Consider the following 13,216-nt stretch of genomic DNA (forward strand, 5'->3'; position numbering starts at 1 on the left):
TAGGGATAAACTAAGAGTTTATGAGCACGGAGTTGTTAGTTTTAATTACATCAGAGAGAAAAATAGACCACATTTCCTGAGGTTTAAGGAAAAAAAAAAATCCACTTCAAGAGGTAACATCATTAATGGCTGTCCTAAATGGTCAATCTATAACCTTTGAGGGCATAGGTGAATGAAACCCTACTGTGTTCCCCCAGATTACTCACAAAGTTAATATAATTTGGCAATAAGTCTTAAGGTTATCAGAAATTTCTAGTCACTGGCTCATAAATTATCTTCAAGTATCCTTGTTTATAGCAGCTTAATAATAAACAGCAGTGAAGTGGAAATTCTTTTTGCTTTGACAGCAGGGGGTATAGGAAGAGAATTCAGATGAAAAACATATTTCACAGCATCAGAGCTGACAAATGTGAACAATGTGCCAGACAAACTCTGCAAGTTACGAAATTTGTAATTAGAAATACTGAAACCTTATCAATGGTGCTGCCCGTATCCAATGGTTTTCAAACCAAACAAAGGAACTATTTTTGTTACAGAGCAATTTGATTTTTATTTATGATGTTTTCTTATTGCAAAAGAGACTGTTCATATTTACTGAATAATTTATCTGGATCCATGCCTTAAATGGTAGAAATACCAGCGTACTCATACAGAGTCATATCTCTTCTGGTTCAAAAGTAAACAATGGAGATACTGGAGAGAAGAGAACCATTTGTTCAACAAAGTTTTGTTCAACACCTACTTCATGCCAGGCATTAATCACAGCAGTGTGGATATTTTCACGACTATTTTATTTACTCATTCATTCATTAAAGCGTTAAAACATGCATTTATCACTTAATGCCAAGGCTTGGACAAGACACTAGGGATATAAAATAGTACCATAAAACCAAGTATGGGAGTTATACATACAGGGAAAGACTAGAATGAGTCGTGGGGTGCTGGATCTGAACTGGAATGATGAATATGAACTTAATTTAGATTTAGAACTTTAATTTAGACACACACACACACACACACACACACACACACACACACATTTCCTAGCTCAGTCTGAGAGATTGGAGCCCTAAGAGGATTTAGAACCAATGACACACGAGGACCAAGCAGCACACCACGCACCTATCTTGGTCTTAAAATACCATTCACCACTAAAAGGAATCAGTGCACCTTGGAAAAAGGCTGAGTCCAGGGCTGGGGCAAGGAAGGACCTAGAACATCTTGTTACACCAGAAAGTCAGAAATTCTCACAGAATGATGAAGACGTATCAAAAGGGAAGAGGAGCAGTTTGTAGAGGCCACCACAGGCCAAATCTGGTAGAATTCAAGCATCAAAATAATTCATGATAGCAATGGAATATAACTCCTTGAATAAAATAAAATCTATGCATTCTAGTTAATATAAAGTAAAAATAAAGAGGAAAGGGAAGCTCTTCCTCAGAGCATAATGTCAATTAAGAAATATGGAAGCATTGCAACGATGGATGCTACAACTACGGGGTGAAAGTTTGATGAGGAACATGACATTGACAGCTTCGAAGTACCTCCCACAAATTACATATTAACTGCAAAGGAAAAACAACAATGGCACAGTAGAGAAAGCTGCTGGATACAATTGAAGCAAGTGATAAATCAGTAATATGTGTACAGACTGATACCATGTGCCTATGGATATGATGCACTGAGAAGGGCACAACATCCTTTCTGTGGCTTTCCTTCCAAAACTACAAAACCTCCATCTAATCATGAGGACACATTAGACAAACACAAACTGAGGGTATTCTCCAAAATAACTGATCTCTACTCTTCAAAATACATTAAGGTCAAGAAAGAAAAAAAAAGGCGAAAGAACTATTCCAGATGAAACGAGGCGATGGAGGCATGACCATAAAATGGAAAGTGTGATCCTGGATTGGATACTAGACTGAAAAAAAGTAGCTTATAAAAGATATTACTGAGACAATAGACAAATTTGAATATGGAGTAGAAAACAGTATTATATTAAAGTTAAATTTCCAGATTTTGAAAGTGTACTGTATTTTGTCATAAGAGAATGTTCTTCTTAGGAACTACACACCAAAGCATCGCATTTAAAGTTGAAGGGGCACAACCTCCACAACTTATTCTCAACGGTTCAGAAAAACATGAACCGTTTTATGCATATATAAAAAATGTATACACAAAAAATTTAACATGCATATATAAAAAGTTGAAAACTTAGTAAACAATTGGCAAATCTCAGTAAACAGTATGAATGGGATTTCCTTGAACTAATTTTGTAACTGCTTTAAGTTTGAAATTATACCGAAATTAAGTTATAAACAAACAAAACATGGATTCATTCATAAATGCAGTCATTCAGTTAACAGTTAAGATTTTACGATGTATCAGACAGTGGACAAAGGTGAGTAGAACACAGATTCCTACCCTTGAGGACATCCCAGTCTTGTTCTATTATTTTTATTACACGAATTACAATAAACATAAAAACATATTGTCCGTCCACTTCAAAATTCTGTCCCAAAAGGGCAAGTGGCATCAATGGAGATCTTGTGGTAGGAAATAGTGGATTTCCGTGATACTAACTTGGAAATTTTAGGGGAAAATGCCTAACGCATCATTATTTTTCCTTAATTCCCTACTACACGCCTGCCCTCCATTGTATGACGTCTTTCATCAAGCGCTTATCTCCACTAGCTCTGAAACAAAGCCCCGTTATGTCAGTGTGGTAAAGGCCCCGCTCTCCAATTGCTGGAATTTCAGGCCCATTATCACTGGCTTCTCGTGGGAAAAAGGCCAACCCTGCCTTTAAGTTCAGAAGAAGAAAATTAAAAACAGTGAGCAGCCCTACCTGGATTAGTAATGAGTGACAGCGACACAGCCTGGAACTATTAGTTTCATCTGGGCCGGAAGGAATCTCGGTGGAGGAATTTTTGGCTGCAGCTCTGCTATTTGCTAAGAATTTTGAAAATTAAACACTTAGCCACTAAAAGTGGAATGTACAGATCATAGTAACGTGTAGGCAGTTTCAGCCAAAAGTTTATATGAAATCTAATAACTACATGTCAGAATAAAGTTTTCAATTCTTCCATTTGAACTTGGTGAAAAATAAATGACAGTTGATGGGGCTCAAAATATTCACATGTTGGAACTGCCAAGCTAAATAATTCAGTATCTTTTTGAACAGAAAAGTCTCCCCCCCTACAGGACACATTTTTCACAATATTAAATGTCCTGTTAGTTTAGCTCTCCTCTTCCAGCAGCTGCATTCTTTTTATGAAACTGGAGAATGATGGTTTGCCTCCCCTATAATTGGAGCAAAATTCCAGTCACATTAGGTAGGAAGCATTCAAATCACATACCTTTACAGCTTATAAATTAGGGTACTCTTTAATAGTATGCAAAAATTGAATTAGTCAAAATATCTTCAAAAGGTAGGGAGAAAAACATGTTTTGAAATAACAAGGAGGAAGCATTTCACACTGCAAAATTAAACTAGTTATCTCTTTAAATTTTGTTTCATTAAGCATGGAACTTAGCAACTAAATGAGATTAATTGTGAAAATGAGAATGCCCTGGTATAATGAGGACTTTTAGTCCTTGACTTAAGAAGTATGGTGACAAGAATTTACCTGCTGGTACCTAGTAACGATTTCCATGTGCTAATCCTACAAAGGTTAAGACTCGTTATTAGCTAAAATATGTTGCTTTCTAAATAGTTCAGTGTGTTGGTTACTTCCATATATAGTCTTCTTAATGAGGATAATGTAGTTTTCCATTCAGTTAGAAGATTTAAGAACATAACTTTCAGGGCTTTCAAATGTTAATTAATTGTTGAAATCTATCATTGCTAACAGGTCGTATATGGCTCCCACAGTGTGGAACTCAAGGGCTCTATTTCTTTTCCCTCTTTCCTTTCTACAAAAGGGCTGTGTGAGGAGAAGGGCAGAGGAGGAATGGTCGATAGGAGAAAAGAATAGGGGAGCCCAGGTGGAAAGGTCGCGTGAGGTTCTTTGTCCACGTACAAGGAAATCCTTAAGAGTTGCTACACAAACACACTAACTCAGGAAGGTTCTATGACAAAGAAGCAAGAATTCACGTATTGTTTTCAAGTTCTTTGTTTTGCTTTGTATCTACTAGTACAATAGCTCCCTAGTTAAGGGAAAGTGGGGTGGGCGGAGACCTCTCCCTTCTTCACAAACCTACTCCCACTGGCAGCCCTAAGGGTTCCTTGGAGGGGCCCCTAAACTCCCCAGATGAGTCGGAAAGTGATTTAGACTGAACAGCCTCACTTCCCCAACACACAAACAGAACTGTTAACATTCTATAGGGAAGCCACTCTCCTAGTCCCTAAAATCTTGTTCATCTCAAGCAGCTGGGTATCCACATTTATCTCTTTAACATTGAGATTTCCAAACAGTCTCCTAGGTAGGCATAATATTGACCCAACAAAAAATAAAAAATAAAAAACCAGGAAAACAAAGAATTAGAAAATGTAGGCTTGACAATAGGATTCTCCTCTACTCAGCTAAAAAGAGGGCACCGAAGCCCTCAGTTTCATCTCCTGAGAGAATGAAAGTGTCAGATTAGATTGGTAGTGGCCAAGCTGTATTCCTCAGACCAGAGTTCAGCACCATCTCTAAGACCAGGGCTCTAGGGCATCAGCTGCTGTGATTCAGTCTTGTGGAGTCAGGGAAACAGACAGTTATGAAAAAGAGAGTTCTTCCGGTTTTACTCCCCTGTATAGGCTGTGGCCAACACCTCTTGTAGGTACATCTGTATGTTTTCATTTCCAGAGCACATTTTACGTGTCAAGGTGCAGAAATCTTTGGATGACCGGAGCTTCTTTTCTGAACAGCCACCAATTATGGCCTGCTACTAACTTCATTATTAAAACACAGAAGACAGATTAATAAGACTAAATGAAGGGCTCCTATTGTTTCTAGCAAATAACTATTTATAGGTGGCATTCTAAAGCAAAATTTCCTCTCCTCAGGCCCTATTCATTTCTTTGCACTTGTCACTCTTTGTATATGAACACACACGTGTGTGCATGTGTGCGTGTGTATGTGTGTGTGTGCTTCTCAAGGACAAGGACCTTAAGTGTCATGTTCACTACTGTGTACCCAGAGCCTAGCATGTGCTAGACGCTCAGCTCACTTTTGTTAAATATGTACGTGGCGCTGTATTCGCTAAACTCCAAACACTAAGCCAGGATGGATCACCACTATTTTTTTTAAAGGAGGGGAGGGGTTTGTGTTTGTTAATTTGGTTTGACGACTCCCCAGTGGAATCCAGGCCCTTGAGTACGGGTGTTTTATTTTTGAGGTCAGAATTATCAGTGCAGAGATGAAAGAAGTGGTATTTTCAAAGGAATATTTTTCTTCTCTCGACTTTTACACATGATAAGATGTGTGAAGAATGTGTTCGGTGTGTATCTCCTTTTCCTGGAGGAGTTCTAAATTTTTCAGGCTGTCATGAGGATTCAAGTGAATGAAGATTTTAGTTAAGAAAACAGCTTTGGCTCTTTGGCCAACTAGAAAAAAATATACTAAAAGTCTACATTACTGTTTTGTTACAGTTGACATGCCTGCCTTCAAAGGCTTAAAAGAAATCCAAAATGCTGTCAATCTGGAATTTTCTTCTAATGAATTTATAACTAATTCCAAATACATTGTTTTTTTTTATTGGACAGCTAGTTTCTAAAATACTGAATGCTTTGTTTCCAAGTTGGCTTGGGTGTATCACACAGAAATGGAAAAGATATTAGAATGAGAAATATCTACTTTGTTTTAAATGGAGCTGGCCATTTGTCATGAATATCTGAAATGGGGAAAATAACTTTATGGAATGCATAATGTTGTTTCTCTAAAACCACTAAAATTTTTAAAAACAAAGCTGTTGCACGCAAATATTAAAGCACAACACAGCAATGCATCAATTAATGAGCTCCTTTATGGTACAAATCTCATGTACTCTCTGACAGACAGCACAGCGGTGAGCACCTTTCCATGTCCACAGAGGTCCCCCAATCAATGAGGCAACTGGCAAAGAGGCCCAGCAAATCACCTGGGAGGGAGGGAGGGACATCCATGGAGCAATGGTTCTTAACCTTGGCCAATTTGTGAAACCCTCTGAAACCCGGGTAAAGAACTATGGAAACTTTCCTTTAAAAAATGCATCTTCATAAAATCCTGCGTACAATTTCAGGTGTTCTTTAGGGCTCCAAAGAGCAACCAAAGACCTTAGGTTAAGAGCCCCTGAGGCAGAGATACAGGCCTATGAAGGGAAGAAGAAATATGGCCACTGGGCCTGTCAGAGAAAATAATAGGAATTGGGAAATTTAAAAAGATGATAAAAATTTGGGGGCAAAGTGGGAGAAAATAGAAGTTTTAACTTTCAAGAAAGAGAAAAGTGAACAACAAGGGAGCTAGTGGGATAGAAACAAAGCAGGAGGATTGGAAAACTAAAAAGGAAAAACTAAGAGTAAGCGAGGAGAAAAGAAACATGGAGGAAAAACGCATGGGACAAATGTCTACTTACATTGAAGCTTACTGCCAGCATTTACTAAGTGTTGCTCGTGTGCTGATAACATGCTAAGCATTTTTTATGTATGTCCTTACTTAAATCTCACAACTTTAGGAGAGCTATCTTACACATTTCACAGCTCAGGAAACTAAGGCATAGAAAGATTACTGGTCAATAGACTAGTAAGTGACAGAGCTTGAATGTAAACAGACACCCGCTGTTTGATTCCCAAAGCCAGCCTCTGAGTCTTTACAGCAATGCCCACTACACAACCTGTCTTCCAAATACTCTGAGAGGCATTTCTAGACCTCTCGTACTTGTGTTCCTCTTGAAGACAATTTTCTAATAATGAAAAGTGACACTGGAACACATTATCTTTCTGAAAAGACACAGGACTAGAATCCAAGTTTCACTCTCATCAAAATCTGACATCGTCATGATTTTGTTTTTTCTTTTTCCAGCTTTATAGAGATATAATTGACACATAGCATTGTGTGCATGATTTTCCTTCCAACTGAAATTTTAATGTATGCTTTTGATTTTTGAAATTCTGTAATTCTACTTGTCAGAATACTTCGTATGCATTAAAATATTATCAAAAACGTACTAGAAATATGGCCTGTGACAGTGCACTGATGTTTACTCTGAATACCCACCAAGGTACTTGGAGTTGCATAGCTTTCTGCCAGGATACATGCTTGTCGGGTTGGCTGCCAGCTGTCTCCCTTTAGTTATTTTTAACAATACTGTTTGGTTAAAGCTGCCTTCCCAAATCAAGGATATTTTTTTAGCTACATTGAACTTGAAAGGTTTATGTTATACAGATTTGGTCTATTGCATCTCAGGATGGTTTTGATTTAGAGGGCCTTTTTGGTATGAAAACTAGGTTTACAAGTAATTTCATTCTTCTCAGAGTTTCAGTAATTGGTATTTTTCACATGGTTACCAAGCAGAGAAAGAGAACGTCTGCTTCAAAGCTGGGGTGCCCCTGACAATGTGTTTCTTTTTTATAAGAGAATGGTTAAAATCATCTTGTCACAGGTGCAGAGTATATATAGAACACATGCTTGGATTTTAAAATGCATCGATTTGACCATATAAAAATACAAAGTAATTACACGATCTTAGTCACAGAACCAGAGGAAGCATTCAGAGAAAATAATATTAGCACAAGGTACTGAAAGTACCATCAATTTGTTAATATGTAGAATATATGCATTCACTATTCAGGATTAAACATGGATTATATAGAGTTAACATCTTTAAAAGCAGGACATACACAAAAGAAGCATTCCAAAAATGTGGCTTTTTGCCTGCTTTGTGATTGGTCTTATACAAGGATTCGAGGGTAGGGGGTGGAGGGACTAGTATGTACTTTGAGATATAGTTCCTGGGAAGTTAGCATAGAAACACTATGTAAATATTCTCATCATCCCATCTATATGTTTAGGAAAATGTCTCAGTGAATGTATGCTGCTTGATAGAAGTATTTCCACATCAGCAGAAGACAACTAAAAACACTGGTATACATATATACATATGTATCAGCACTTTCCACACTATTTGCATTTATTTGTTTATATGTCTGTATCTCCAACTAGCTGTGTGCTGCCCAAGGTAGATATTATGTCTTGTTCTGTGCTCACTGCCTGGCAACACTGTGATGCTCAATAAATATTTGTTAAATGAAATAAGCCATAGTCTCTGCCTATGAAGACGCTGTAATCAAGAACACCTGTAATGCTAAATAATCAAACTTCATCTAATCTTTGTTGCATTTTTAAATGTAATTTATCTATATATAAAGAATATGAGTTCTTTCCATTTTATAAGCACAGTGTAAAAATTAGGTCTAAATTTTTATGGGAAAAAAGATATGCCAGTACTTCTTACTATACTTTTTACCTTTTTTTTTCTTTTTGCAATTTACTCCCCTATTGTTTTAAAAATTGATTCCTTTTACATTGAGATGATAATAAAGGCTAATGTGGGTTGACTACTTCACACTATGTATGGCTGGCACTAATCATTTTATATGCATTTTTCATTTAATGCTCACAAGTACCCTAGGAGGTAATATTACACTGCCCCACTATCAGGCATGCAATGAAAAAAAAAAAAAAAAAAAAAGCAACAGATAAATGGACCATAAGAATACAGAAACAGAGCAATGTAAACAGGATCCAGTGGAGATGACATTTCAAATCAATGTGGTAAAGATGGATTAGCCACTATTAATGTTGAAATAAGTGGTTATCCATTTGGAAAAATAAAATACAATTAGATCCTAAAATAACCCCCAAATAAATCTCAGATGGATTAAAGATTAAAATGTCAAAAAAAAAACAAAAGGTGTAAAAAGTACTACAAAAAATATTTTTATGAAGTTAGCTTGTGACATGAAAGCCAGAAACAATTAAAAAAAAAAAAAGATACTGACAAAATTGACTATTCTCAAGTTTAAAATTCTATGTGGCACCTTCCTTCCTCAAATTTTTATTCATCCAATGGAATGATCGAGCCCAAATTCATCATGAAGACCTTCCTCCCTCTCCCTTCTTTTTCATCCTTTTCCCATTTCTCTGTGTTGGGCAGAGGCTGCTGGAGAGGAGTTGGCATGTCTTGGAGCAAAAATTTGGTCAATTATAACCAGAAGATTTGTTATATACAAGGGAACTGAGCAAAGAAGTAAATGTATTGTGTTAATTGGAGGCAGGTTTCTTCACATGGAAAGAGGAAAGCTTAGGGAAAAAAACACTTAGGATATTGGATTACAATTGGAGGTATAAGTATGAACTTTTCTTTCTTTCTTTCTCCCTTCCTTCCTTCCTTCCTTCCTTCCTTCCTTCCTTCCTTCCTTCCTTATTTATTTATTTTTATTTTTATTTATTTATTTATTTTAAGGAGGGTGCAGCTCACAGTGGCCCACACGGGGATCGAACCAGCAACCTTGGTGTCATTAGTACCACATTCTAACCAACTGAGCTAACTGGCCACCCCTATCATTATTTATGTAGATGGATATGGAAGTATAGAAATGTATGAGATATAGATACACACACACACACACACACACACACACATCTGAGCATCTAGACCTCTGTTTCTGAATACCGTTCCCCACTAAAAAGAAACAGAGCTCCTCAGAGAAATGCCTGAATACAGGGCTTGAGCAGGGAAAGTACGAGATGAGCCTAGGATATCTTGTTATGACAGAATATAAGAAAGTGCTCAAACAACCATAGGGACATGTCAAAAGGACACAGAACTCAGCTTGAAGTAGCCCATTTTCACTGGCCACCCTGGGATAATTCGAGCATCAAGATAAATAAAGATAAAACAATCTTACTTACGTGAAAAGTATGATATGAGATGTCTGCATATCTAGACAAAGAATGAAAGAATATCCTTATTAACGGTTATATTATGATGAAAACAGGAGAGAAATACAGTGGAAACCATTTTGGTAGTTTTTTTTTTTAAAAGATCATTCTTTTATAGAGATATTATAGTAGCTTCACTATAAAACTACAGTATTATGAAGTCTTAAAAACTACCATAATGGAAACTATATAACAACACTGAGAATTGGTTACAGTGGGTTAATGAAAAAAATGTTTTCACTAAGAATATGGCTGTGTCCCAACCTGTGTGCCTGCGGAGGATTAAATGTCCTGCTATCATGTAAGCCAACAGTGTGGAAAGAGAACTCTTCGCCATTCATCGTAAATCTTTTCCTTGTCCTGTGTCCCAGTTCTGGTCACAGACTATGTTATTTCCTAGAACCATAAGCCTTAGCCTCATCGTTACTCCCCATCCAATTCATTCTATCTCTATAATGCCATCAAATCTATCTTGTTCCTTGCTCTCTCCATCTGCGTGACTGCTGTCCTAGTTTGGGTCACTGTCACCTCACGTCATGTGTCTTTTCCACCTTTCACTGCAACCTCTACAGGGTCACTAAAGTTGCCTCCATGTTCAAACATTTTCAATGGGTTACTACTGATTACACACAGAATCTTATACCCAATATACACAAAAATTAACTCGAAATGGATTGCAGACCTAAAAGTAAGAGCTAAAAACTATAAAATTTCTAGAGGAAACCTTCAAGACCTTAGGCTGATCAAAGATTTCTTAGACAAGAATAATTGAAAAGCTAAACTTCATCAAAATAAAAATTTATATGCTCATAAAACACCATCAAGAAAATGAAAAGGCAAGCCATAGACTGGAGAAAATATTCATAATACATATATCCAACAAAGGACTTGTATCTAGAACATATAAAGAACTTTTATAATAAAATAGTAAAAAGACAATCCAATTTAAAAATGGGCAAAAGATCGGAACAGACTTTTCACAAAAGAAACCATATGGATGGAACATAAGCACATGAAAACATACAAATTCAAACCAAATGAGAGACCACTACACATCCACCAGAATGGCTCAAGTTAAAAAGACTAACAATACCGAGTGTTGAAGAGGTTGGGGAGTATCTGGAACTTTCACAGTCTTGGTGGGAATATGAAACAGTACAACTCAGAACTATTTGGCAGCTTCTCATAAAATTAAACATAAACTTCCTATATGATCCTACAATTCAACTCCTGAGGATGAACCCAAGAGATATGAAGACATTAATACACAAAGACTTGTACGTAAGTGGGAGCTTTATTCATAATAATAAAAAAGCTGGAAGCAACCCAAACGCCCATCAATACAAGAGAGATCAATGTGTTGTGGTCTGTTCACGCAAAGGAATACTGCTCGCCAATCAGAAGGAACAAACTGCTCATATATACAACATGGATGAAGCTGAGAAATATTACGCGGAGCAAAAGACGCCAGACACAAAAGACAGATTGTGTGATGCCATTTGTAGTGACAGGAGCAGAGCAGTGGTTGCCTGGGGCTAGTGGCGGGGGCAGCACTAAGGAGAGTACAAGGTACGAGGGAACTTTTTAGGTGATGGAAATGTTCCATGCCTTCACCGTGCCGGTGGTTACAAGGCTATATAGATTTATTGAACAGCTAAAACCATCCACTTAAAATGGGTACATTTTATTGCACCCGAATTACATCTCAATCAAGTTCATTTTATAAGAAAATGAAAATGAGAGGCTCAAAAATGTTCATTCAGCACTGGCTACCGTGGCCACACAATGTTTCTGATACGACCCCGCCCCTCGCCCCCATGCTACTCAGGGTAACGGGATTGGGCCACCTGCAGATTTTGTGGAGCAGTACAAAGTTTAGATGCAAATCATTAATTCTCCTTCAAAGGCGTCATCCTGCTTCAACATCCTTCAGAGTGATTGTTTTAAACAAGATTTGTACATAAAAAAAGTTCACTGCAGCACTTTTCACAACATCCAAGAATGGTAACGACTAAATTTGGATAATAAACAGTAAATTAAAATATATGCACACATCACATGTATGCTTGTATTTTCATAAAATCTCTGGAAGAAACGGGTAAGCAGCTATTGCCACCAAGGAGAAGAACTGAGTGACTGAAGGACTAGGCACAGACGAAGCCTCCATACCTTTAAACCTTTTTAATTCTGTACCACACATATATATTATCTATTCTAAAAAATAACCTGGAATTGATGTAAGTTATCACCCATAAAACACAGCGATATTTGCCATAATTAGAAAATGAACTTGGCTTGACAGATTCCCAGTTCTACCGCACCTTTGAACAGTGTCGGACACTGACACTGAGTCCTGCAACTCACCTATCATTCATTGGACCTGTTACCTACACTTCATCATCATAAAAACTGAGGTTCTGATTTTATTATATTAGTCGTAATATATCATTGTTTGTATCATTGGAAATGCCTTCCAAACAAAGCTACTCGCCTTCTAAAACGCCTTCTATCTTCTGCCTGAGAAATACTCACAGTTCTTATTTTTACACACAAATCACTAGCATAGTCAGGAAAAATCAGACGGCAACACGCGCCCAAAACAACAGAGTCAGAAAACAACAGAAAATTACAAAAGTATCACTAGGATTTAAAAAATTATTCAAACCTATTTGGAGTTAGTGACATTTTATTCCACGAGCCAAATTCTACCATGCAGATCTAGAACAAAATAAATAATAAACCAAAACAAACAAAAGGATAAATTAAAAATTAAAATTTTATTTTTAATCAAATTGAATTTTTTCAAAATTAAATATTAAGCTGGTCGGATACCAACATTTATTCTATATTTTCAAGATATTCTATTAATTGAACCTGACAAATTTATACTTTACTTAAGTAAAAGTAGCAGATATTCAATAAAGGACACTAATTGCTGAAAATTCAGTTTCACTGTATATTATTCTGACTAATAAAGCATGTCAAGTGATTCATGCATTTCTAAACACTATACCCTAAAACATATTTCCACCCAAATAGTTGTGCATCACAGAGTAGGAATAAAGTAAAGAGTGAGCCTTCAGAATAATCTTGCTATGGAATTGTCATTAAACTACCTAGTTGAGGTCCAGATAAAACTAAAAACACATAAATACATGTACAAAAATAAATCAGTTCACAGTAATTATAAAAAGAATTCAAAGTAATCTAAACATATTGCCCAAATAACCAGAAACTCATAAAGGACTGTGTTAAGAATTGTTTGTTTTCCCAATCTGTGTAACATTGTAAATCTACGCATTTCA

The 13,216-nt window shown here is 36.7% G+C and overlaps 1 protein-coding gene across 9 annotated transcripts in view; it reads right to left on the reverse strand.

Moving 5' to 3' along the window:
• The window catches only part of DISP1 (dispatched RND transporter family member 1), a 163,137-nt gene that overhangs the window by 114,921 nt on the left and 35,000 nt on the right, over positions 1 to 13,216 (reverse strand). The window contains exon 2 of one of the 9 annotated variants that reach the window (XM_074316967.2): positions 9,882 to 9,912. The exons of the other annotated variants lie outside the window; for them this stretch is intronic. The gene's annotated coding sequence lies outside the window, so the exon portion shown is untranslated. The remainder of the gene's footprint in view (positions 1 to 9,881; positions 9,913 to 13,216) is intronic. 9 annotated transcript variants of the gene reach the window in all.

This window comes from Rhinolophus sinicus, chromosome 6 (genome assembly GCF_057876585.1).
Source record: "Rhinolophus sinicus isolate RSI-liver-muscle chromosome 6, RSI-T2T, whole genome shotgun sequence".
Lineage (NCBI taxonomy): Eukaryota > Metazoa > Chordata > Mammalia > Chiroptera > Rhinolophidae > Rhinolophus > Rhinolophus sinicus.